The sequence below is a fragment of the Hipposideros armiger genome, unplaced genomic scaffold (assembly GCF_001890085.2).
Source record: "Hipposideros armiger isolate ML-2016 unplaced genomic scaffold, ASM189008v1 scaffold_189, whole genome shotgun sequence".
Classification (NCBI taxonomy): Eukaryota; Metazoa; Chordata; class Mammalia; order Chiroptera; family Hipposideridae; genus Hipposideros; species Hipposideros armiger.
The window spans coordinates 272,420-298,455 of NW_017731539.1; the positions used below are offsets into that span (position 1 = coordinate 272,420).

A 26,036-nucleotide genomic window follows, 5' to 3' on the forward strand; every position below is an offset into this window, starting at 1 on the left:
GAGAGCAATCTGAGGAGGCAGGGGTGAAGACCCACAGAGCAGCAGACTGACAATACAAGGTGACCTGGCCTTCCTAGTCTTAACTTTTCCATTCTATTTTTTTTTCCCCTTCCCTGTCCCCTCAATGGCCTGAAATGCAGTCACAACCTTATGTTGGCTTTCCTGTAAATATCTTCTTTTCTTTTAAAGCTTGATCTTCATGCCACGATTTAACCTACTACAGCTTGGAATACAGCAAAATCATAGTGCACACTGATTACTGACCGACAGTAGCACTGCTGGGTGTATGATCAGGCCAGCTTGCCCACTGTAGGAAGGCTCTGTGGAGGCAACAGGGGTTTTGATGGAGAGAAGAAGGGTGGGTTTTCCGAGTGAGCAGAAAGTGACTGGCAGAGGAGCAGAGGCTGGCGGGAACAAGGCTTGCGGGAGACAAAGACGGTGGCCTCAGCTAGCGTTAGAGTCAGAGCTGGGGGGAGAACCCATCTGGGCCCAGTGGTGGGAGAGGTTCCCCCAAAGCCTGGGCCCCTGCCGGAAGGCTGACAGACTTGCCTTTGTTGGGAGTAAGGGAAGGTGGGTGTGTCTCCCTCTATTTTCCCAGGAAGGTGATTTTTCTGTTCTCAGCTTGGCCTTCCCCACCCCCAAGTCTGCTGAGAGAAACCCAGCAGAGAACAGACTGGGGTGAAGGCAAGTGGCCCTGTCACACATCCCAGTTGGCTCCTTGAGAAGAAAATGAGAGAGAAGGCAAAGCTAGGCTTTGCATCCCGCCTCCTGTGAAACACGTAGGTGGGTCTGTACACAAACATTAGCTCCTACAAATAAACCAAACCTGGCCAAAAATAACAGAAAAGGCAACAGATGCTTCCAATTAAAATGTCAGCGTCTCCCAAGAAGCCGCGTTCTCACGTGGTGTGGGTGCTGGGGGCCGAGGACTACTGGAAGAAACCACATATGGAAATCTGTTTGCATTATACCACGTCCCAGATGCCACGTGAGACACTGCCCTGACCTTGCAATTAACACGTCGACTGTTTCTGGGGTGCTGTATGTGGATGCAGGGGAAAATCAGGAAGCTGTGAGACAGAATGATTGTTTCCACTGTGTCCTCTAGGAAGCAAGGGACCCAGGAGCAGTCTCAGAGAGCATCACCCTGTGGGCGTCCTCGCCTCCATTTTCCTTTCCTCTTTGCCTCCATTTCCTTGTATTCTTCAACATGGTTATAATAAGGCTATCAGTTTATAGGCGTAACCGGAAATCTTAGTTGGAAAAGGTCGTCAGAAGGATGCATATGGGGGAACAAAAGGGTCAACCTCCCTCCTGTGCCTTAGTGATGATATGTCAGGGAGACTTCAGACACTGGACACACCCTGGAGCATGCAAGAACATATGGGTGGTAGCTTCCTCCAGCCCACTGCTCTCCTAAATCCTTAATAAAATTACAGTAAAACCTTAGATTGAGAGTAACTTGGTTTGCGAGTGTTCTGCAAGACGAGCAAACATTTCTAATACATTTTAACTTGGTAAACGAGTGATGTCTTGCAATATGAGTAGTTTGTTTCTGGAGCAAATTATGCTCACAAACCAGGGTATTACTGTATTCCTTTCTAATTGGCTTTACTCTTTACTGGTAGTAGGTCTTCATTCCCCTGTCTCCCCAGAGTAGCTTCATTTTGTTTTGTTTTTCTCCAAACTCTCTTTCTAGCCTCAAATGGGTAACAATGAAGGAAACCAATGAAAGAGGCAAGGTAAGCAGAGGAGCAGGAAGGAAACAAACATTGTTTTTTTCTAAAATTTCACCATCTTCTTGAGCCAACAGGGAGTGTATGTTTGAAAGGGTGCCTTATTCTGAAAAAACGAAGTCTCCTTCTAATTATTTTTATTGTCATCACTATTCCAATATAACCCACATTTTATAGCTCAAGATCCAACTAGGGTAATGTCCACAGACAGGAAGAACAATGGAGAAATTAATGAACTGAATCCTCATTTACACTTCTGTAGGGAAAGATGACAATTTGTTGGGTTGAGTAAGCTCCTGCATTGAGTTGATACTATAGGCCAGGGCTGCTGAGCCTGGGTACCCACTGGGTAATGCACGATATGAAACTCAAATATTTTTATGTGAACTCAAACACATTTTCATTTCTTAATGGTCACTATTAGTAGCCAGATAAGAGAAAGGCCTATCCACATAAAGCAAACAAATAATTAGTTTTGGAAACAGCAGCTTAAACATGACATTAATTAGCAGCCATAGAGATGGGAAGGTCCTGGATAGAAACAATTACACAGACCAACCCACAGTATGGCTACAATGTGCCAGGGTCCCATCCCTCACCATATGGCTGCAGTCTGGCTAGTGGCTCTTTGGCAATTCATTACCACATCGCTTAGAGCTCAGGAGTGGATGGTTTATGATTAGCCAATTCATTATGCTATCCTTGGTACCTCAAGAGGACCCTGAGGGCTTGCCTCTCCCGTTGTGTTATTTTAAAGGCATATGACAGGAAAGGAACAGCCCTCCCTTCCCCAGCTGCCTCAAAGTACTGTTTGCTGGAAAGTTTGCTGGAATCAAGATAGAATCTTTCAAAAGAAAATAAACAAGCAAAAAATCCCCGCAGTCATGAACTGTAGCCACAGCTGGAACCATTGGAACATTCCAGGACATAAAAACAAAGATTTCCTCCTCCTTCCCTTCCATCCTACTGAGGACACATCAGCCAACCTGTGAGTACATTTTGGCTGCAGCAAGAGTGTGATTGGAGAGAAATAAACACGAAACATCGTTAGACCAGGACACAGGAAGCTGTGGTTCTCACAGGGGCTGTATTACTAACTTTTGTAAGTCAGCTTGATCCTTGATCCTTTGCTTCAGAACTGCACAATGGACGTGGCCTTCTCTTGTGTTACCCATTTCCCAGTGGTATGGGGAGCATTGCGAGAGAAGGGTTTTTGACAGGGAAAATGACTCTGAATCCATGAGGCTGACAACACTGCATAAGATGATCAGGTGAGCTCTCAGAAAAATTCATTTTCAAATCATTTGCACAGGTGGGCAAGGAAGGTAAGGGCACATCCTCTCTCATCGGATCTACTACCAATGGGGCCTACCCACTTATGTAATTTAGCATTTTAACTCGAGTTGCCAAGAAAAAGTGTATGGGACTTTGCATAAGGGGAAAAAGTGGAGATGAAACTGAGAACAGGAATGCATCTCACAGGAAACCTGATATAGTAGCAGGAATACCTGGGGAGTCAGAAAAACATTAAGACAGGAGGGTTACAGTGACCAAGAGCCAAAAAATAGAAGGGACGGAGGATGCACAAGAACCAGACATTGAGTTAGTTACATGAGTGTGATTTGCTAAGCATTTGGCTGGAAAGAAATGTGGTCCTGTAGAAGGCAGTTCCTCAGTGGGTGTACAGCACAGGGTGACCCCATATTGGTTAGCGTGCATGACATGGAGTTGCCCCTCATTGAGCTTGTTTCCTGAAATCCACTGCACCCCTTCCTCCAATCCTGTAAGACTTATAGGCATAAGTAATAATCCCAGGCCAAGACAAAGGTCCCAATGTCCTTAAAACATACAAAACACTATCACGTGTCGCAAACACCATCACACTCCTGCATCATAATTAAGACCTAAAAGAAGCATGTTTGTCACAATCAACAGTGATTACACATTTAATTGACTCTAACTTTGTTTCCTTCTTAGAATTTTGAGGAGCTCTGGGGAAGGCTTTCCATGGCCTACGACCCTGGTAAAAGCTACCCAGGGAACTTTAAAATGATGTCTTCTACTTGTCATAAATATAAATGTCTCTGTAGCAAGCATTAAGGCATTAAAAAAGGAAAAGATTTTATGGATCATTCTTTTAGAAAAAGCCAAAACACAGGTCCTTCCCAGAATCTTGAGGGTTTAAGGAAGCACTGCGTCGGAAATCCACAGACCTGGGTCTGAGATCTGGGTCTGACACTGATTCATGGTGCAACCTTGAGAGTGTCAACTAACTTCTTTAGGCCTCATCTACAAAGTGATTGCAAGGTACACTGTTCTTACGTTGGTTAGATGATCTGTAATAAAATGTCTCTCAGAGCACAGCCTTACATATCCGAGGGACTGCAGAGATCCAGAGCTGTGTCTTTGCTTTAAGGATGTTGCAGAAGGCATTTCGGTGCTTTTCAGCTCCATCACTCTAGCATCCCTCCCATGATTCAGTGTTGTTGCTCATATTTATGAGATGTGGGGATTCAGTGACCCTCGTCAATGACACGAACCCCAGACAGGAAACGATTCCTATGGGAATGGGATATATTTTATGGGTTAGCTTCCAGATCTGGTGAGCCCTACTGTGTGCCAGGTGATCTGCTAGAATCTGGGGTATAAGGATAAGAAGGCACAGGTCCTGTCCTAGAGGAGCTTATGATCTGGCGGGGGAAGTTAGACCCATAAACAGATCATTTCAGTACAATACGGTATGTGAAACAACAGGCTATCAGAGCGTTTCTCAAAGTTTTTCTCCCCAGGCTCACCTGCGCTGAAACAAATGGGGCATTTGTTAAAGGCATGTTTCTGGCCCCACCCTTGCGTCATGAATCTGAATCTTGAGGAGTGAAACTTGGGAATCTGCCTGTTTAAGAAGTTTTCCAGGGTCTTCTGTCCAACTCAAAAGTTCATTATGGGAAAAGTTAGCAGTGGGAACTCACAGAAGAATGGCACAGCATCCTGTCTTTATGGGCCACTTATTTGAGCTTCATGCTTGTCTAGGTTCTATGGGAAATCCAATAACATATAAGATAGAATCCATTCTCTCTAGCATTTTATAGCCTATACTTTTCTCTTGAGCCATAAAACCAAGACATCATATCCAGGGCTAAGGGGAAAAAAGCAGAGTTGCAGATCATCCCTTATGATATTCTTGCTCTAGCCAGCTGCCAGCTTGCTCCCCTGTGACTTTCCTTTCCCCAGGGCAGAAACCACTTGACCCACCATAGAGACACTTAACTTTGACCAAGACTCTAGGACCCTTCTGATCCTAGGATGGTACTAAGCAACCTGTGTGAGGACCCTTGTCACTGCCAGTCCTGTTCTGACCTTGTCACTCATTATCACACCTCAGCTGCATTGTGGGCTTCTGCTTCATCTATATCCAGTGTCCTGGGACCTCTACAGCCCTCACTCTTCCATGTCTATGGTGGGAACATAGTCTTTCCTACTCACCCTGTGAATGAAGGCAATGCTACATTTTCTACCTAATGGTCACAAGGCAGAAGACAAAGCATGTTTGCAAATATCAGTGCATTATAACTATACAACAACTTACACATTTCCCAAAGAGATAATGTTATGTTTATTTTATAGATAAGTTTAAGGGACTGAATTGAAAGCTGGTGAAAGGCAGACCCAAGTATCAGACTATAGTCTCCTTACTCAACTATACTATGTATCTATCACATAATAATCAAAGGTCCTTTATCAAGGGGGATGTCTGTGGACAGGACACAACTGGAGAGTCACTCTTTGTCTTTCTCCAGGTGTGTCCAGTATTTGGAATGACCTCTGATGCCTTTGGCGAACCAGTTTTCCAGAGTGAAAATAGCCCAGCATTTGGAGTCCCTCTTTTCTTAACTCTGTGTGATCTTCAGCAAGTTTTAGACTTTCTGACCTCAAGGTTCCTTGTTGATTAACACGGGACAATAAATCTGTGCCAGAGGGTAATGTTGAGTGAATTGAATGACATAATGTAGATAATGTCCTTGGCTTAATGAATGCTACCCTCCCTTTCATTTCCTTATTCTTCTCCCGCATATGGAGCCCAAGATACTTATCCCTTCTCACTTCTGCAATGAAGGGCCAGTGTTATCTCTTTTAGGTCCTGGAGACTGTTGAGACATGCTTCTTGCTGTGTTATCTGATTCTGATAGCAACCTGGCTTGTCCTCACCAGATAATAGCCAATCTCTCCCTTTCCACAGCACCATGGAAATCCCATCTCTTTCTGAAAGCAGATAGAACTTGGTGAAAAGGAAGAGATGGATCCACACTAAGCTTTCTAATTTGTCTGCATCTGCCCCTGACCCCTGACACTCTGGATGTCAGCTGGGCACAGTGGAACACAGAAGAAAGGCCTGGGAACAAGGAATGCACAATGGTTCCAGCGGCCAAGGCCCTTCATGGGGAACGGGAAGCCCATCACACATACTAGAGGCTATGAACATGCAAGCATCAGGGTAAGCCATAATTTCAGGTCTGAAGTCTTTTATAGCAACCCAGCATACCAAAGAGACACTAGTGCTCCTAGAGGTGGGTTCAAATATAGGCCAAGTGGCCAGGAGGAATGATTATTTCTACAAAGGATAATCTTTCTCACATACTCTATTCTTTCTCCCCACATCCCCTTTTTAAAAATAATGAGTAGCCAATTATTATCAATTTGTTTGCGGCTTCTTATAATTATATTTGCCTCATGATTAACTCAGTGGAGCCTAACTTAACTCTAGAATTATTTGGTAAGGACTCCCCATCATTGGGCACGGTGGGACTCTTGAGTACAGTCTCACTCTGTTGAGCTCACAGAGCTCAATTAATGCACATGGAGAGGGACAAAGAAGGAGATGAGAAACGGAAGGCACCTCAGTCTTGCTGAGTTGCAAAGTCCCTCCACATTCGTTATTTGCTTTGATACGCAAACCCTATGGAGTAGCTAGAATTGCTATTATCATCTCCAGTTTACAAACTGGGAAATGAACCCAAGTCAAATAGCACAGTACCCAATATAGGATTAAAATCCACCTCTAAGGATATTAACTAATGATTTTAATGGTAATCATTTCTGTAGTGCTTTGAAATTTACAAAACTTGTCCAAATTTCTGATCTCCTTGGTACAACAACACTCTGTGGCAGAAAAAGAAATTGTAATATCCATTTTTACAGAGGAACTAACTTTGGTTTAGAGACGTGAGTTGTTCAAGTCTTAATAGTGTGAAACCTGGGATGAGAATACTGGGCTCCTGCCCAGTATTTACTGGATTTACTCCATTATAGCATCCCTGGAAGCTAAGAACTTACTAGAAACATGTGGTTTAAAAGCAACAGGGAAAAGTCATATGACATCATAATTACATAATTAATTTAGGGAATCTAAGAGCCTCCCCTGAAGTAATGTTTATATATGTATATGCATGCACATGTATATATAAACCATACTTTGGGGAGAGGCTTTAAAACTTTCAGATTTTCTAAAGAATATGTGACCTCAAAACATCTAGTTAGTTAGATGATCCTGGTCTCTTCTCCTCTGTGGAGGACTAAGGTGGTGGTGGGGTCTTGGAAGGAGGTGAGAAGGCTTTGGGGGAGACCAGGGGAATGGGGTCATATTGGCCAAAGGAGGAGAATGTTTTAAGATGTTGGGTCCAGGCAACGGTTACACAGTGACAAATGCTGCCAAGACTAAAGGCTTGGCTAAGTTGGCATTTCTGACAGTTAGAAAAGTTTCTGTGGAATTATGGGACCCAAAAGAAGGCTGTGAGGTGTTAAAGAAGGTAGAGATGAGGAAGGGACGACCATGAGTATGGAAATACTTCTTCAAAGCCTGGCAATTCAGGAAAGTGGCGAGATGGAATACACGTTTAGGGGGAAAGCAGGACCAAAGGACGTTCTCTCTCCCTTTTTTTATTCCCCTTAAAAATGGAAGATGATGTGTTTGTGGAGGAAGACTCCAACTGAAAGGGAGAGACCAGGTGAGAATGAAAGAGACTAATCAGGAGATAGTCTGGGATGAATCCTCAGCTGAGATGGAGGGTTAACTGTAAAATGTATATGAGACTCCCTTGAAGTGGGAGTGGTGATGGGAGGGAGAGGTGAGGATACACAGAATGTGTTAGCTTCTCGCACATTTCCTGCCAATTTAATCTACAGCATGACTTATGGCACTTACAACAAGCAGCGAGCTGTGCCGTGCAGTCAGGCTGTTTCTGTCTCCTCCAGACATAATGCTTCTTGGCTCTGGGCACCTGGCAGCTTCTCACTGCCCTTCCTAACCTGTCCTGAGTCTCTCCATTTCCTAGCATCTGGCACTAAGCCCATTCCAAGGCTTCCCCAGCAGTCCCCTGTGGCCTCTGCTCGAGTCCCCAGCATCACAGAATTCTCCTGGGGGAGGTTTCAGTAGTAAAATACAGAAATGTATTTGGGTAATGTATTTGGTCTTCTTTGTTGTGGATTTAGTTGATTGCTAACCCTTTTAGAAAACTTGCACTACACAGTGTATAGATATATCACTTTCTAGTTATAAAATAGATTATATGTGGCAGTTTCTGTTTGAAGCTTTTTCTCTGGACCTTGGATGGGAATAGACTGCCATGCTGTTCCTAAGGTGCAATCAGAGTCTTCTTATTTTACTTTTAGTGCCTTTCCTGGAGACATAACCTCCTAAGTCTCTGAGGGAAACACTTTCAGTGAGATCCTAAAGTATATCTAAGGGCCTGTTTCCTCCCACTAAAATTCTCCAGGTATTATATTCACCTCTAACTTCCCTTTCTAATAAGAGGTTTTCAGAAGGTGTTTGATGGCTGGCTATTATCAGATTGTCAGGCTATATTCCTTAAGTTGTTGAGTCATTGGGCTATTTTCTCTGGGGTTCTGTTCCCCAAGCGAGACGGTGGCCATCCTCCCTACTTGTGAGGACTGTCCCATGGTAGGACTGTGGCAGTGCTGGGGTTTACTTTTGAATCCCCCTTCTTTCCTGGGGACCCCCTGGTCTACTCTTCTCTGTGGCTCATCTGCTCACTGTCGGCCCAATGCCGTGCTCTGGGCGTGAGCAAGATGTAGGTTAAGTTGGAAAAGATTTTTCCAGGGAAGCTCAAAGCCAAGTGTCCACAGAGAAGCCTCTCCTGATCATCCTTTAGAAAATAACATCCTCTTCTTCGGCCTATGGCTCTCTGCCCCTCTTGCCCTGTTTTATCACCCTCCTGATGAGTTATTTTGTATGTTTGTCTTTTTAGTTGAATGAGAGCTCCATGGGAACAGAGATGGTTCTGTTTTTAACCTGGTGTATCCCACTGGCTTTACGCAGTGCCTGGCTCTTGGTAAGCGTTCACTACATATTTGTTAACTAAATTGTCAAATGAATGTGGCAATCAGGTCACTGTTTGCTAGAGTCCAGGAAGCAGTGAACTGTAGTGAAGAAAGAGCTGAACTGGGAGCCAAGAAATCCAGGTTTACCTTCTGCCTCCATCATCATCCACCATATACCTCACTTCTACCACCTATAAGGTGAGATAGCCCTGAAACCTGTTACCACTCTAATAATCTTTTGATTTTTGAAAGGAAGAGAAGTGTAGGAGACGATAAGGGCTTTGCCGATATTCACGGTGGATTTATTATGTTCAGGCTCTGCCACCGTCGTGATGACCTTGGGAACGTCACTTAACTTTTTTGAGTTTCCACCCTTTGATTAATAATAAGGGTAATACTTCTCCTCTCAGAGAGGGTTGTGAGCACTGAATGAATTATATGTGTGAAGAACTGTGTTGGTTCACATCTGCTGCTACTATGAGGCATCGGGTTGGCCTTGAGGATGGAAATGGCCTCTGATCATTCACCTTTCCCACTTTGACTGTCTGGTTTGGAAATGGATCAGCACATTAACAGGCATAAAGCATTGCCTTCCAGAAACTGGTGCTGCCACACAGAGCTTCGCCCAGCCTTTGCTCATATAAGTTGCCAAAATGCCTTTGGGTGGCCTTCAAGATTTCAGCACAATGGTCAGACTTGAGAGCTAGAGCTTCCTTGGGTTCTGGGGGAATGATGCTTGGTTTCACATTGTAGGCATTGCATGTCCTTTCCTCTCTTTTCTCTGGACTCTTGGCTACTACATTAAAGATATTAATTATTTTACCAGTTCTGCCCTGAATTTCTTTGGCATCTCTTATGAGTCATCATGCATAAGTGATCAAAATCCCTCAAGAGCTGGAAACAACTTATTAGTGAGTGTGTCTTTCCCTGGGTGTTCTGGAGAGGACCAGGGAGCTGGAAATGACCCACTTCAGTAAGATGGCAAGGTAGTCTCTGTCCCAGCACAAATGCACATCTATGGAATCCCAAGGTTGGAGCCGAGACTCAGCCTTGACTTTAATCACTGCTCCTCTGACCTGTCCTCAAGGCTTCAAGTCCTTGCTCTGTTCTGTAAGTCACCAGATGGCTAGGTGGCATTTTGAGTTGTATAGTTGTTACTGGGGATCAAATCAGTGAAGTTTGTACCCTCCAGCTTTCAAAAGAAACTGAGGTCTTAGAAACAATGCTCTTAGACCTCTGCCTTTGAAAAAAATTTTTTTTTTTTTACTTTGGTCAAATTTTCTTCCTCCTTTCACATTTCTGGCTTCTCTTTATGCCACTTTTATCCCTCTTTCCTTTGTCTTTCCTTCATTTTTTTCTGGCTCTCTCTACACCCAAACTCACTCATGTATTTGACAAACAGTGATAGAGAGGTGGGGACACGGATGGCATCAGACAGAGGAAGCAGCACAGGCAAAGGCTCACAACTTAAGGAGCTCATGATGCATTTTGTGATATCCAGGATTTGAGTGCAGCTGCAATATGCAATCCAAGGGGTAAGAGGTGCAGTTGGGAGGAAAGTGGTAACCAGATATTGAAGGTTCTGTCTTTCCATTTTAGGAGTTTTGACTTTATCCCAAAGTTTATAGAGAACTATCAAGGAAGGGTATGTGTGTGATATGACCTGCTTCTGTTTTCAAAAGCTCTGGTTCTGTTATGTGAGACAGGGATTGGAGGGTGTTAGCTTGGAAACAAATTAAAGCCAAGAAGGAATGAGGGCAGTGGACAGATTGGAGAAATGTGAAGGGAAGAGGAACAATAGAACTTAGTGACTGTGTCAGTGATGGTGAGGAGGGAGAAAGAGGAGTCAGAGACGACCTCCAAATTTTGGATTGGTCAAATGGGTAGATGATGTTGGTAACTGAGAGAAGAGCAAGGAGCAGTTTGTTCACTTTCTGGCAGGGTTGATGATGAGTGACTGTGGACTTGAGGCAGCACAGCCACAAGGGTGGGAGTATGAATGTACCGCGGCACCAACTTGGGGAGTGAGTGATTTCTCCTGCAGAGTTCAACTTCCCAGGTGGAAGTGCTGATATGGCCAACTTTGGCTTTACACGTGGTGACCCAGCTCTGTCCTTCCTAGTCCCTGGATGGACATCCAATACCACCACTCTAGGGAAAGAAGTACAGAACACTAACAAGGTATACCCACTTTCTGCCTTGCCAGGGCTTGACGTAAAAGATGAGAGTGCACGGGACATTTGTCTGAGTTGCTCTACTTTCTTCTCTATAGACATAATTTGGTGGAAACATGGCTTTCCATTCAGGTGACCAAGGATGTGCCTTGATGTTTCCATTTAGTTCTTAGGCAGTGGCCTTTACTGGGCTAAGTCAAAATCCCATCAAAGTCTCGTGTGAAGGCCACCTGGACCCTAGTCACTGAGCCTAGATATTTTGTCAAAAGTCCTCATCAAATGCCTACTATATACAGGGGGGAAATAGATATGAGGCACAGAGGAAAGTAAAGATAAGAAAATACACTCAAAATCTATAATTAGTAAACTAGTATAAAGCAATTCAAAGAGAATTTGGCCTTGGAGTCAGAAGGCTAGAATTCTTATTCAGACTCTGTGGTTTACTGCTTATAGCATCATGGTTCTAAGCACAGCTTCTGGAGTCAGAGCGCCTAGTTCAAATCCTGGCTCTGCCCTTTACTAATTGAATGACGTTGAGTTACTGCAAGTTGAATTAATTTATGTAAAGCCTTCAGACTGGTGCTTGGCATGGAGGGTGAGCGCTAGCTAATGCAATTATATTGCTGTTATTGTTATAAGCTGTATGACCAGGGACAATTCAATTCTGTCTTTTGGTAACAATGTCTTGATTGAAGATATCCTCTTTTCAGACTATGTTCTGAATATACTTGAGGCACCTCTACTCTACCCCACCATTTTATTCATTTTATACATTATCTTGGGGTTTCACACAAATTTTCATTTGAAGACAGTGCTCTGAAATAAAATGTTGTGAATCATTGGGCCAGATAATTTAAGGCCCATCCTCAATAAAAGTATATGATTCTCTGAGTGAAAGATATGCTATTGACAATGGACAGTAGGCCGGTCTCAGAGGAGGCTGCCACAAACCAGGAAGGGGTCCTTGGAAGAGGTAAGTTGGAAAGATAAATTTGGGTGTTTCTAGCAGTTGGTGAACGTGGAAGACAAGTTGCAATTTCTCGAGTAGGGAGTGTAAAGCATAAATGCAGAACCAGACTATGGAGGGAGAAAAAAAGTTAACAGCTCAATTCAGAACCACCCCTGGGGTGGTGGGAGGCAAATGGGCAGAAAAGGGCTTCAAGTATAACTGTCCCAAGTAGAAGTCTGACCAAAGCATGAAGTGATGAACGGCAAAAATGATCGACTCCAATGAGTAAACTGTTATCCAGTCTATATTCTTTGTTGAATGGATAGGAAAGCACCATCTTCAAAAGGAAATGATGAATTACTACCGGCTGTGGCAGCTACTGCTAGCTGTTAACCAACAAACCATTCCCACTTCTTCTTCAGCAATAGGACTCCCAACTTTTTAGCTGGGCTGATTGAATTAAATAAAACATTTCCTAGCCTCTGTTGGGGTTAGGAACAGCCAATAAAATGTCCTTGTGAGTTACAGACTTCCAGGAAAAAATAATATCAGAGGGGTATAGACAGCTGACAGGAACCATTTTGTGCTTCCCACCCCTACGTCTTCCTGCTTCCCACCTGGATGGCTTGGAGCTGCAGTGACACATCTTTGCTGATTTTACAAGCTTTCCAGCTACATTGACCTAGAGCTAGTCTCACAGAGTTAAAAGTATCATTAAAGTTTATGTAGTCCTATGGAGACACTGAGGTCAAGAGAAGTCAAGCAACTTGCCAAAGGGAATGAAGTGACCTTGTTGATGGAACTCATATACTATGGATGGTAGAGCAGAAAGATGGAAAGATCCTGAGTCCTGGAGACATTGTGTACTCACCATGTCAGCCCTGGACTGCCTTACTCTGAATTCTTCTAAGTTGGGAGAAATACTCTCCTAATGCATTTATGCCTTTGTTATTCCTGGGCCCTATTCCTAGCCACAGAATGCTGTTTTTGATGCTCTGGCAGAGCTGGGGCTGGCCAGGACCCCCTGTGTGCTTTGACTATCTTGCTTGGCAGTGCTTCTTTCATGATCCCACTGTTCCCGTGTGTGGAACTGTCTCGGTGTGTGTGCATGAGCTGAAATCCAAAGCCAAAATAATTTTCAAAGCCATTAGCTATGTGTCCTGCAGACCCGTGCTCCCCACTGCCTTCTCATTTCCACTGGAGGATAGAGAGGTTGCTGGTGAATAACTTCTTTCCTGAATTGTTTATTATATCAAACACTCACTACCCACAGCACAGAATGTTATAATGTTAACATCTTGCTAAATTTGTGCTAGTTTTTTTTTTTAATTAAAGAAATAAAACATTTTAGGTTCAGTTCAACCCTCTTTGAGCTGTCCTAGGGCCTATACTCCTTCTTCCTCTGAGAATTCATCCTCCTGTACTTGCAGAATCTTTCTCTGTGTTTTTATGATTTTACCACACATATGTTTGAATCCATAAGAGACAGACAACACTGTTTTGTATGTTTTAAACGTGCATGTAAGTGGTATGTTTATATGATTTGATTCTTTTCACTCAGCTTGGGTTTTCCAAAATCATCCTTTTTGATACACGTGTCTAGCTCACTGAGGCTCACTGTTCTGCCGTGTATATTGCGGTTTTACTGCCCTGTTGATGAGCATTTCGATTGTTTCCAAATTTACAATTTGGAATGCAATAATACTCATCCTTTTATTATACATGTCCTATTACACATAGGAGTGACTTTTTCTAGGGTGTATATCTAGATGTAAAACTAGTCGTGAAACATTTCTTCACAAGATATTTCCAAATTGCTCTCTAAAGGGGTTAAAACAATCTGTACTCCCTCCAGAATGACAGTGTCCATTTCCCACAAAAAACGGTATTGTCAAACCATTCAGTTTTGACAATTGGATGGGTGTGAAATGGTATCTTTTTGCTTTGATTGGCATTTCCTTGATTATTAATGAGGTAGAACAACTTTCATATTATTATAGACTATTTTGATTTACATTCTGCATTCTGTGAACTATTTTTATGTTTTGCCTATTTCTCTATTGGACTGTTGGCTTTTATTTGTTATAGTTCTTCCCTCCCCACATATTTTAGATATTAATCCTTTGTTGGTCAAATCCTCCTGCAAACCTCTCACTTGTCTTTTGGCTTTGTTCATGGTGTCTTCGGTCATATAGAAGTCTTACATTTTAATGAATCTTAAGAACTTCTTTCCTGATTAGATATAAAAATATATTCCTGAATTTTCTTCTAATAGTTCAAAAGTTTTTAAAATTGTATTTATTTTTATTTATTTATTTTTAACTTTTAGCCTTAAATCCTTCTGGAGTTTATTTGCAATATTTTGTGTTGTTTTGTGTATGAAACAGAGCTCTAATGTTAATTTTTCAATATGGAGAGTTAATCGTGGCACTATGTATCATCCAATAGTCTGTACTTTGCCTACCTAATTGTAATCACCCCTGTTATGTACCAAATTTCAAAAGAAAAAAATATGCATGGGCCTTTTTTTCTGGATTTTCTAGTTTATTCCATTGGTCTCTGTATCCCTATAGCTATATCACACTATTTTATCATGTGTTTTGCTATCTGTGGTATAAGTCCCTTTTCTTTGTATTCTTTCTCAAAATTCATTTGGCTATTCTCAGCCCTTTTTATTTTCATGCAAACTTTTAAATTTATTTTTTCCCAGTTTTATTGAGATATAATTGCCATATGTCACTCTATAAGTTGAAGGTGTATAAGCATTATGGTTTGATTTATATATTATTGTGAAATATAAATCATTTTTGATTCATCTTTTAATGCTTCCTTCCTATTTCTTTCAGCAAGTGCTTTCTGCCCACCCCATTCCTATTCCAGAGATTTGGGTTCCAGCTCCAGCTCTGCCACCAAGTGGTTGTCTGTTCTTGGGTGAGTCATCTAACCTCTCTTTAGGGTCCTCCTCTGTCAGACTTGCTTTGTCTTAACTCACAGGATTGCTGAGCTGATCAAATGAGATAAGGGTGTGAGAATGCTCTGGGGAGTTAAAAACACTGAGGTAAAATAAAAAAAAGAGTTAAAAACAATAATGTGAGGACTGACCTAACACAAAATGTGCAAGTTCGTCTAGTTTTTGCTCAGCTTTCTGATTTCTCTACTCTTCTTGACTCTCTTGTCTCCCCAAACTTCCAGGGTTGTGAAACACAAAGGTTTTCTATTGGGGTAGACTTTTCATGATAACGTATTAGAGGCAACTTGGATTCATAAGGCCTGAGTCCAATTTTAGACTCTAACTTTGCGACTTAAGGTAAGTCACTCAAACTCTTTGAATCTCAATGTATTTATCTTTTCAACAGGCATAATAACCCCCCACAGACAAGTAGTACTGTGAAATTCAACAGAAATAAGGTAGATGGAAGTGCTTGGTAAAATGTGAAGCCTTATAAGAATCAGAAGGCATTATTATTAGTGTTCTTGCTGATATTTACATGTTAGAAAGGACTTACAGGGAGACAATGATGTTTACTGTGTTCAAATGCTTTGTTCTCTCCACTTGAATCAAGGCATGTAGGAGAATCAAATCCATTTTTGTCTATAAGTATGGTTGACTCAATATAGTGTCTACACAGTCTTCTAGAAGATGTCCTTTTCTTAAATACCATTTCCTTTAGACTTTGCAGCTGGATGTGTGAAATGGAGGTGGTTGGGAACCCACAACGTCTGTCCAGACAACTAGCAGAGCAGCTCTGGTGCAGTGGCTGGGCTCAGCACTCATTGGAGAGAGTGAAAGCCTCAGGGGTTCAAAGGTGGGAAAAAATCATTCTTTGTACCCCCCTCGCAGATACCATTCCATTAAAATGAACATTAAGGTCAGCCCTGACGTTCTGTAAAAGGACTTCCCTTGGAGTGAGCATATGGAAGGCCCTCACATCTTTCTCACCCTTGCCACTCAGACGACTGCAGCATCTTTTACTCCTGTGCCAAAATCAGACTTGGGCTTGGACCAAATGACATTCATGGGCCAGATGACACGAGACTGTAGCCTACCTGCATCATCTAATAGAGAATGCCTTTTTTCTTGATAATTAGGTTCTTGCCCTTCCCTCAGTTCTGTTGAGACAGGATTTTTTACCCGTTCTCTAGCCACCTCCATAGCTGATGCTGGGCTCTACTGTTTTGACCACCAGTCTCTGCTAGAAGTTGCTGGAATCCTTCTAAGCCAATAGCAGCATTACCACCCCTGCCTTTAGCCTCTGCCAATGCCCATTTTCCAGCTGTGGTTTGCATAGAGTCCTGGAGTTTTGACCTGGGATTGGATCTTAGTCCCCAGAACTCATGATCTGCCTGTTTTTCCCTCTAGGGTCCATACTATGTCTGACTCAACATCATTCTCTTATCTCCACGTGACCCGGGCCTGCTCTTGCTCCCATGTTCATGCAACATCAAAGGTCTGACCCTCCTTATAGACCCTGTCTCGTCTACCTTTACACTATAGATGAAGTACATGACTCTTTTCCTTCTAACTTGTAAGCTCTGAGTCTAGGACCACTTTGTGAAATTTCTCAGTCTGGTATCATTCCAAACAGACTACAGCTAACTTTGTTACTTTTTTTTTTTCAAATGTGGACATAAAACTTACGGATAGGTGTTCTAGTAGAAGCTTTGTCTGCTTAGATCTTCATGAGTGAAGGAAAAATTCTTCTACTACTGGAAGTTGTTCTTGTCACAAAACAGCTGACTTGCCCTAGGCCACAACTGCTCCTTGGGGCAGCCCCCATCCTATGACTGCTTATGTGGTCATAGCAATTAGAGGGAAAAGAGTTTACAGGCCCAGCCCCTCATGACAACTCTGATGGGCCAGTCCCATTCTAGAGATCCTCTGTGGGTTCAGCTTAGGCTTTGTGACAATCTAGTAGCCCAGCTCTTCCGTCTGCCCATTCCTACCTCCTTCCCTCCCCCTGCAGGTGTTGATCCTGAGAACACTCTTACTTCCAACACACAAGTCCACTTAGAGTTGGATTCCTGGAGACCCTAACCTGTAACAGGTATCCCAACTAATCAACTCTATATTGACTCAGCATCTTTTTTCTCTGTAAATTCTTCTTCCCTGTGGTAGGCAGAATAATGCCCATCTTACCCAAAGATGTCCACATCCTAATCTCCCAGAACCTGTGAATCTGCTACCAATAATGGTTAAAGAGACTTTGCAGATATGGTTAAGGTTACGGACCTCGAGATAGGGAGATTATCCTGAATTATTCAAGTAGACCCCATTTAATCACATTGGTACTTAAAAGCAGAGACGCTTTTCTGGCTGCAGTGAAAGATGTGACTACAGGAAAAAGATCAGAGAGATGCAATATTGCTGACTTTGAAGATGGAGGAAAGAGCCATAAGCTAAGGAGTTCAGGCAGCTTCTAGAAGCTGGGAAAGGCTGGGAAATGGATTCTCTGAGCCTCTAGAAAAGAATGCAGCATCATCGACACTTTCATTTTAGTTCAATGAGAGTCATCTACGACCTCTGACCTACATAACTGTAAGATAATAAATGTGTTACTTCAAGGCACAATAATAGAAAACTAATATACCCCTTTTAGAAAACTAATACACTCCTTTTAGAGGTCATCTTAATAGTTGTTCATTTGTATGACCTTGGATGTTCCCTTCACTTGTATGAGCCTTAGTTTCCTTATCTGTAAAATGGTTATTTAGGGCCATATGCTTGCAAAACCTCTTCCTACTTGACTAGATTCTTCATTTTGCAACATTTATCTTTTTTTTTTCTAATGAGGCAGGTGTTCGCTTATCTTTTTGATGATTACACTGAATTATCTGAGATTCTGCAGGAAGCAATAGATTGGCCATGAACCAGGGTCAGGAGTGACATAGCCTTTCTCTTTGTCTGCCTGGTTCTTCTAGTCTGTCTTTATGTTAATTTCTAAATTTCCTATTCCTATAATTCCTCATGGCCAGAGGAAAAATGCATCTCAGTTGTTGGACAATTTATGAGCCAAAGCCTGATGACTAATGGATTTTGTGATTTTTTTTTCTCTACTAGTAGACCTGCAGGTACAATTAAATTTTTTTTTTTTGGGTTACACTGAAAGTAATTTGTTAAAAGTTGTAGGTACCAAGCTTAGAAGTGAGATCAAAGGTAGCAGTATTCTGGCAGCTGGTGAAAGTTAATTCAGCCTTTAGGGAAATCCACCATTTTTAAGATTTTAAAAAAGTGTCTTTAGCCTGATTTTTGTTAGGAGTAAGTATAATGAAATGCCACTGTAATTAAAATACTTATAAACCCACTAGTCATAGCTGTTGTGAAAAAAAAAAGAAATTGGACACTAAAATGAGATAAAAATAGAGCCTCATTTGGCCCCTTCTCTTTCCTAGTGGGAAACCAATACTGTTGCCACTTCATTAACTGCTCTGTGTTAAGAAAAGCTGAGCTGACCACAAAATAATAATGGCAATAGCATAGTGATAATGATGACTCTCTGCTACATTTATGTAGCACGTTATGCTTCTCAAAGCACTTTCTGTCTACTCACTTGTTTGAACCCCAAAGTCTCAGTATTTCCATAAGAAAAGTGGGGACCATAGAGAGAGTGAGCATCATCCACCTGATTTAGACAGATGAGGGCATTGTAGTCTAAAGGATCTAAATGACCCTCGTGTCAACACAACAGTCAGCAGCAGGTCTGGGCCTGGGGGCTGCTTTCTACATGGAAATCCATGTCCACTATAGCTCACTGCTACTGGCAGTTGGAGTCAGCCAACGCAGTGTCAAATATGGCCTCCAAAGACCTTATACAGCAAACCTGAGGCTACCAGAAACAGTTCTTTTTTTTGCTGTTTGACTTCTTTTGCTGTTTGTAATGACTAAAGAGTTAGTCATTAAATTTAGCTGGGAAGGGGCCAAAGAGTTGAAAGGAGGTCAAAGAAAACTGTAGAAGTGGATTCCTGTCTGTCACCCCCCTCACTAAGGTTGGTGATACTGACCAGTGATGTCTCCAAATGTACCAGAGTGAAGAAAAATTGCCCCCTTTTCCTCCTTTCTGGGGTTCCACTCATGTTTCTTGGAGCAATTTCCACGAACCCTGTACATTATGCCTCTATAAAATGATATCACCAACACCATCACTACTTGCCCTTCTCCCCACGCCCTGAGCCAGGTGCAATTAGACTGACTAACCTTGAATGAGATAAGACAAACGGAGGCCAGTAGAATAAAAAGGAACAATCCTCAAAGGCATCCCTAACTCATCTGAGCAATGAGAGGGTGAGACTAGGTCTCTTCAATGATTCCATTTCTTCCAACAAGGTCTCATTTTACATTTGGTGTGTAGTATCCTTTTGACTTAAAATACCTGCAATAGAGAGCCAAGTGGTGACTCTGACTGGGCTATAATGTAGTCACTTAGCTTTCATGAGGCTCAATTCTCTCAACTATGAAATGGGTGTGATAATAGTGAGTCTCCTTTCCACTTTATAAGGGTGTCATGAGAGTCATATACATAAACGTAAAGCGCTGTAGAGAAAAGGTATTATGATTTTATTATTGGTGGTAGTGCTAATTATTACAATCATAGCCTAACAGTAACAATGATAGTACAAGAACCAGAGATTGTGGTAAGGCTGGTAAGAAATATCTGAGATTATTCATCATATGTGGATACTTGTGGATAGTCACTCAGGGGTTGAGATAATGTGTATCATGATTATTTCTTTGAGTACACCAAACCTAAGAGGTAGATCCTATTCTTGTCATTTTACTCGATGAGAGAGAGAGAGAGAGAGAGACAGAGAGACAGAGAGAGAGAGAGAGAGAGAGAGAGAGAGAGAGAGAGAGAGAGAGAAATGTGTTTGAAGGCTGATATCTTGAGATCCTAGTGGCTTTTGTGGATTTTCAGCATTGGCAGGCACACTAGCACTTCCAGTATAGAACAACATGAAGTCTTTAAAGCCTTGTTATCAGTGGCTTGTTGCCTTAACCATGAGAAGGTTAGTATTAGAAGTTCCTTCAAATAGGGCAGAATGAGTCATTACTCAGAGTCATTGATAATTCAATTAATTCTTGCTCTTTGATCGATGTCTAAATGCCCACTGAGAATTCCCTCCGCAGGATCTTTCTAACATTATGATTTTCCCGTACTGAGCCCATGATAGATTTTCCCCTACCACAGAGTGGAGTTCTTGGGGAAGTGACTGCAAGACAGGGACTAACCCAAGGCCTCTTTCATCAAGGTGAGGCCCATGTTACCAATTCTCTCCAATGGGATGTGATATGTGTCAATTATAGGCCATGGTGGAGAAGAAGTGGGTGTGCCATCTTCACTTTCTCCCTCCTTGTTAACCAAGTGGATGCAGAAAATCCAGCATAAAACTCAGAGGCCCTGTAAGATGGCGAAGTAGGAGCAGTTGGTTGGTTCAGGTGGTTATAGCATGGTGCTCATAACACCAAGGTTGCCGGTTTGATTCCCACATGGGCCAGTGAGCTGCAGCCACCACAACTAGATTGAAAACAACAACTTGACAGGAGCTGATGGGTCCTGGAAACACACACTCTTCCCCAATAAAGTTTAGCAAAAAAAAGACGGCAAAGCCATAGATAGCAGTGATTCACCATTTAGACAAACACCTGTTTGGACCTTATATGAGAGAAAAGTGATCTACTGTTAATAAATTGGCAGCTAACAGTAAACACGTTTAGGTGTTAGATCATGGAGTACAGAAATATAGGTATAGGCTTTAACTAAATGTTTCAGTTGCTTTGGTTGTCACATAGCTTATAGTCAAAGATTAAGAAAGCATGTTAATCATGTCCTAGAGGCCTGTCTATAAAGCAGTTAACAGAAAAAATGTTTAAAAGTACACTTTGCTTGAGATAATAGAAAAATATAGCTAGTTAAGCACAAAATGATAGCTTAAACAATAACAAAGGTCACTAGATGTTTAGTTTCTGTCTTTTGCTTTAAAGATGATATCACTGATGCATAATTATGAGATATTTTTCAGAACCTTGGTTCTTCAACCTGATTAGACCACCCCACCACAGTGCTGAAAGCACCAGACAAGATGACATCAGGAAGTGAATTAATCAAACTAAAGAAACTCACTGAGGCTTATACGAGAACTAACCAATCAGCTTCACCCTTGACCTCTCACCTCTAACCTTCAACCTCTGCCTTTAAAAACCCTTGATTAAAAACCATCTGGGGGTTTGAATTTTGAGTGCTAGCTTGCTACTCTCCTGGCTTGGTGCCCTGCCAATAAATTCTTTTAATTTCTCCACTGCAAAACTTGATGTTTAGTGTTTGGCTCTGATGAACATAAAGTGGGTGGACACTTTTCTGTTTGGTAACATTAAACCATCAAGATTTGAGTGTTATCTCTTACACCAGCTATAGTTCTATAGATGCCAGTGGAAAGAGACCCACCAGTATTTCAGACCTGGTTCTAGTCCTCTGCCATCTTGGAAACCCCACGGATACCAGCTCATCCATCCTATGCAGCTCCCATTGTGTTCTCTATCAGTGTAGAGCAGCTGTCTGCTTCTCAAACAACCAAAAATCTATGTTTGGCAAAACAGTAGTTTTCATCAGTAAGTGACCTTAAGATAACATTTACTTTGCTAGAGAAGTTATTTCACACCTGAACCAGCGACATCCCAACTCAGACCCTCCTGGTGGCATGAGGCAGGAAAACTAATGAAGTGTGGGGATTATTAATGACTTTATCTTCTCACTCTCCATCTCCTCTCCTTTTTCAAACTTTCAAATATGTTCGGCAGTGTCAGATCTGTTCATCAATTTTTGACAACTAAATAGAACCTATCCATTTGGAATTCTAGAGAAGTTGGCTATGTGATCATGCTAGCTTGTGGTCTGCAAACAACCTGAATTGAGATGGGAAGACACTGGCTCAAGGGGAAAAATATTCTCACGAGACCCGGTTCTCTCAGGTCAATCATGGTTCCCATGTGGTCTTAGTGACCTCTGAAAGAAAAGTAATTTTAGTTTTCTGTGGTAGCATTTTTGGTGATAATAGTTGTTTTAGAAGACACAAACACAGTGACAAGTTCTAGAACATACTCACGATTTCCTTGGTCACAGTGGGATCAAGCAGTTCTATAACAGGTGTTGTGAACTTCTATTCAGTTGACTTCAAGTAGTAAGCAAGAAATAGTGCTGTAAAGATAGACAATGGAGGTCAGAAATGATAAATCTAGGAGATTTAAATTGCTTCTTTAAATTTAATAACATTTACTCTTTTTAAAATAGTAAACAATATATGTTAGTTTTAGAAAAAATAGAAAATACAGATTAGGAAGTAAGACATAAAACTCATCTGTCATCCCACCATCCAGATAGAACCACTGTTAACCCATGGAACCCGTACAGATTATTGTGCGAATATTGATGTATATATGGATGTATATTTTAATTTTCTTTTTAATTAACAAAACTGGGATCATACTGCACATACTTTTTGTGACCTGCTTCTCTTTCATTGAATAAGATGTTATGAATATCTTTTGTCAAACTTCAACTGTGTGGTAGATGGCTTTTAAGATGGTTCACAATGATCCCAGCCCTCTTGTGTCCTTACCATTGTATAACTCACTGTCCTGGAGTGTGGGTTGGATTCTTGGCCTACTTCTAACTAATAGTGCATGGCAAGGGTGATGGGCGGTCAGCCCTGAGACTGGGTTACAAAGAGTCTGGTTGCTCTCTTGCTCAGCCTCTCCTGCTCTTTGACTTGCTTTCTGTGATGAAGTCAACTGCTGTACTATGAGCTACCCTAACAGAAAGGAGGGCAAGAAGCTGAGGGAGATCTCCAATCAATAGTCCAGGAAGAACTGAATCTTGCCAACAACCATTTAAATGAACCTGAAAGCAGATCCTCTCCAAGTTAAGCCTTGAGATGATTCAATCACCTTGACTGTAGCCTGTGAGAGGCCCTGAGTCAGAGGACCCAGCTCAGCCATGCCCACAGACTCCTGACTGTGAGATAACGTATGTCTGTTGTTTTAAGATGCTAAGTTTTGGGGTAATGTAGCCATAGATATCTACACAGTTTTTAATAGCTTTTTATTATTCTAATGTAAGGTTGTACCATAATTTACTCAATCTGTCATTACTGCACATTTTGGTGTTTTATTTTATTTGTTTTGCTGTTATAAACAGGGCTGCCATGAATGTTATTGTAGCTAAATCTTGGTAGACATCCTTCATTCCTTCCTAAGGATAAATTTCTTGAAGTGGAATAGCTGGATTTCAAAGGGTTTGCATCTTTTAAGGCTTTTGAGATGCCATTTCCCAGTTGCTTTCTGGTAGGATTGTATCCATTTGCAACCCTGGTGGCTGTGATTTCCAGGGACTACTGGCCCACACAAAAGGGTTTGTGTTTCTGAAACGCGTTTTTGGTTAATTTCAACCACTGTGTTCGGAGCTGTGTCTCCATGCAAACTAGTTACAAACAAAACCAAATACAAATACAAAAACCCCAAAATGAAGACTAAGGTTGAATGTTCAAAACTACCAGATAATTTGATGCTGAATAGTTTATCCCAAGTACTGTTGTTTGGAAATCTGTTAGAAGACTTCAACCACCCTCAACTTGCTCTTGTTATCGTTTAGTGAGCATTGAACTTCTGAAAATATGATGATGCTCATATCCCCAAGGACTTTGAGAAGGACAACAACAATACTGGCTAAAGTAAAATAACATCAGGCTATTGAAAATCTTAGCTCATTTCAGTCACAAAGGATTGTCAAGAGATTCAACTTTTTAAATTACCAAACTGGATGGACTGAATTCAATGGATATATTTTTGGGGGAGGCATTTTGCATACATAGATACCACCACCATTTCCAAATTGCAGCTTCACTGTTGGGGAAGAATAAATATTTTAATGAATGCTATATATTTTAACAGGCTCTGAACCCTGCAGTTGGTTTAAGCTAAGGGTGCAATTTCAGGCATCTAAATAAGTAAATAAATGAGGAAGAAAATCCATGTTAATTGCAGTAATTTGCGGGTACTTTCAAATTCTTAATTAAGAAATAAAATAGGATTCATTATCCATGCCCACTGTAGATGGCATACATAGATCACCATTACGACCAGACACAAGACCTGAAGTTATTGCCGTAAATGAAATAACAGAGAGAAATCACTGGTGCGTTATTGGCTGAAATGTGCAGACACAAAGAGGGAGGAAACGGCCCGACAAGATGCCTGTCCTCCATAAATGCTCTTCTTTTTTGCCTGGAAATTGTATTATCACAGAATATCTCACCTGAGCCTGGAGGCCAGCCCCCAACCTCTGGGATAAGTTTTTCCCTCAAGCCTCATGCAAATTTCTCTGAGTCTGTCTGGCCACCCTGGTAGTGTCAACTTTTTCCCCATCGTCTGCCCCAAGTCACTTGTGTGCCTGGACTTCAGGTCTCTGCCTACCTTATTCCCTTGGTGAGTCCTAATCTTCTTCTACAAAGGTGGGAAGAAGAGAAGCAAGTTTCTTATAACCAGAGGCATTCCAACTCAGGCTGCCTTTGAAAATTAAGCATTAAGTTAAACTAGGGAAAGCATATAATTTATCACACAAAAATCATTTTTGACTGGGACAAATGCCTAATTGGACAGGACACTAGACATAAATCAGGACTGTTTCAGACAGACCAGGATGTTTGGTGCGCCCACTGAAAACCCATCCAAGCCCCCAGGGCAGGGCTGGGGTGGGGGGGTGGGGTGGACATAGGTTTTCAGGCAGGTAAGAAGGTGTTCAGCTTTGGTAATGAGGGCTGTAGGGGTCATATCGATGAATGTCTGGAAGAAAGCTTTGATACTCCTGGCTGTGGGCAGAGATGCCTGGTCATTGTGCTTTTGTTAGGAATACTAATACAGACTGTAGTGTGCCTCTCTCAGGCCCTCTCTTTCCTGCTATCCTATCCATCTTCGTCTTGCAGGCTGGCATGGACACTTATGGACAGTCAGCATGTCTGTGGACTCCATGTCTATTCACATGGGCAGGTGTGGGCAAGTAATCGCAGTCAGCTCAGCAGTCAGAAGTGTACAGAACATGAGCACATCAGAGAAGTTTGAGAGACTCGAGATGAAGGAAAAAAAAAAGGAAATCATCCACCAAAGTTCTCTAAAAGGAATGAGGAATCTTGTTTGGGATTAGACACTGAAGTGTTTTGAGTGAGTAGGACAGTTTTTGATTTTACCTGTAGACCCGAGGAAAATCAGAAATTAATAAATATACTTTTCAAGTGCCTATTATGTCCCACATGGAAGGCATAAGAATAGTCTGTGACATACTTTTTTTCTAAGGGACTTAAGAAGTACATTCCTTGAGTCAAAAGCTCCTCTCTTTTGAAAGGGGAACCAGGAAGAAATCTGGACTCAGTATCTCTATTGACAAGCCAGGCCAATCTTTTCTTGGATCACATCCATGCTGAAGACCCCCATGAAATTTACAAGGGCTGAAAAGAGTATCCATATCTTGTGATGTTCCAATTCTCAAAGAATCCTTCCTCCTGGCTGCATCTAGATGGAGTCCTGACCATTGAGGGACCTGGGGACCTGTAGCTGTAGGAAATGTGAATAGTTATCTCTATTATTTACCCAAATAGAAGGATTCCATTCTGCCTTTAGTTTTCTGAAGATTTGTGGTAAAGAAAATATAGAGTTTTTTCAATTTCAGAAGTAAGCCAAGGAAAAACAAATTCAAAATGCACCCATAAAAACTGAAGCTAGACACGAGACTAGAAAGAAAAAAAACAAAACCCACTATATAAAGTGTTTCTGTAGAATTAACTTCTTCACGTATACTAGGC

General features: G+C 41.8%; 1 protein-coding gene across 3 annotated transcripts in view; it reads right to left on the bottom strand.

The window, feature by feature from the left end:
• SLC14A2 (solute carrier family 14 member 2) overlaps positions 1 to 26,036 on the bottom strand; it is a 441,255-nt gene that overhangs the window by 169,714 nt on the left and 245,505 nt on the right. For 2 of the 3 annotated variants that reach the window (XM_019652888.1, XM_019652889.1), the window contains one exon: positions 22,286 to 22,381. The gene's annotated coding sequence lies outside the window, so the exon portion shown is untranslated. The remainder of the gene's footprint in view (positions 1 to 22,285; positions 22,382 to 26,036) is intronic. The other variant, XM_019652890.1, reaches the window with a different exon arrangement.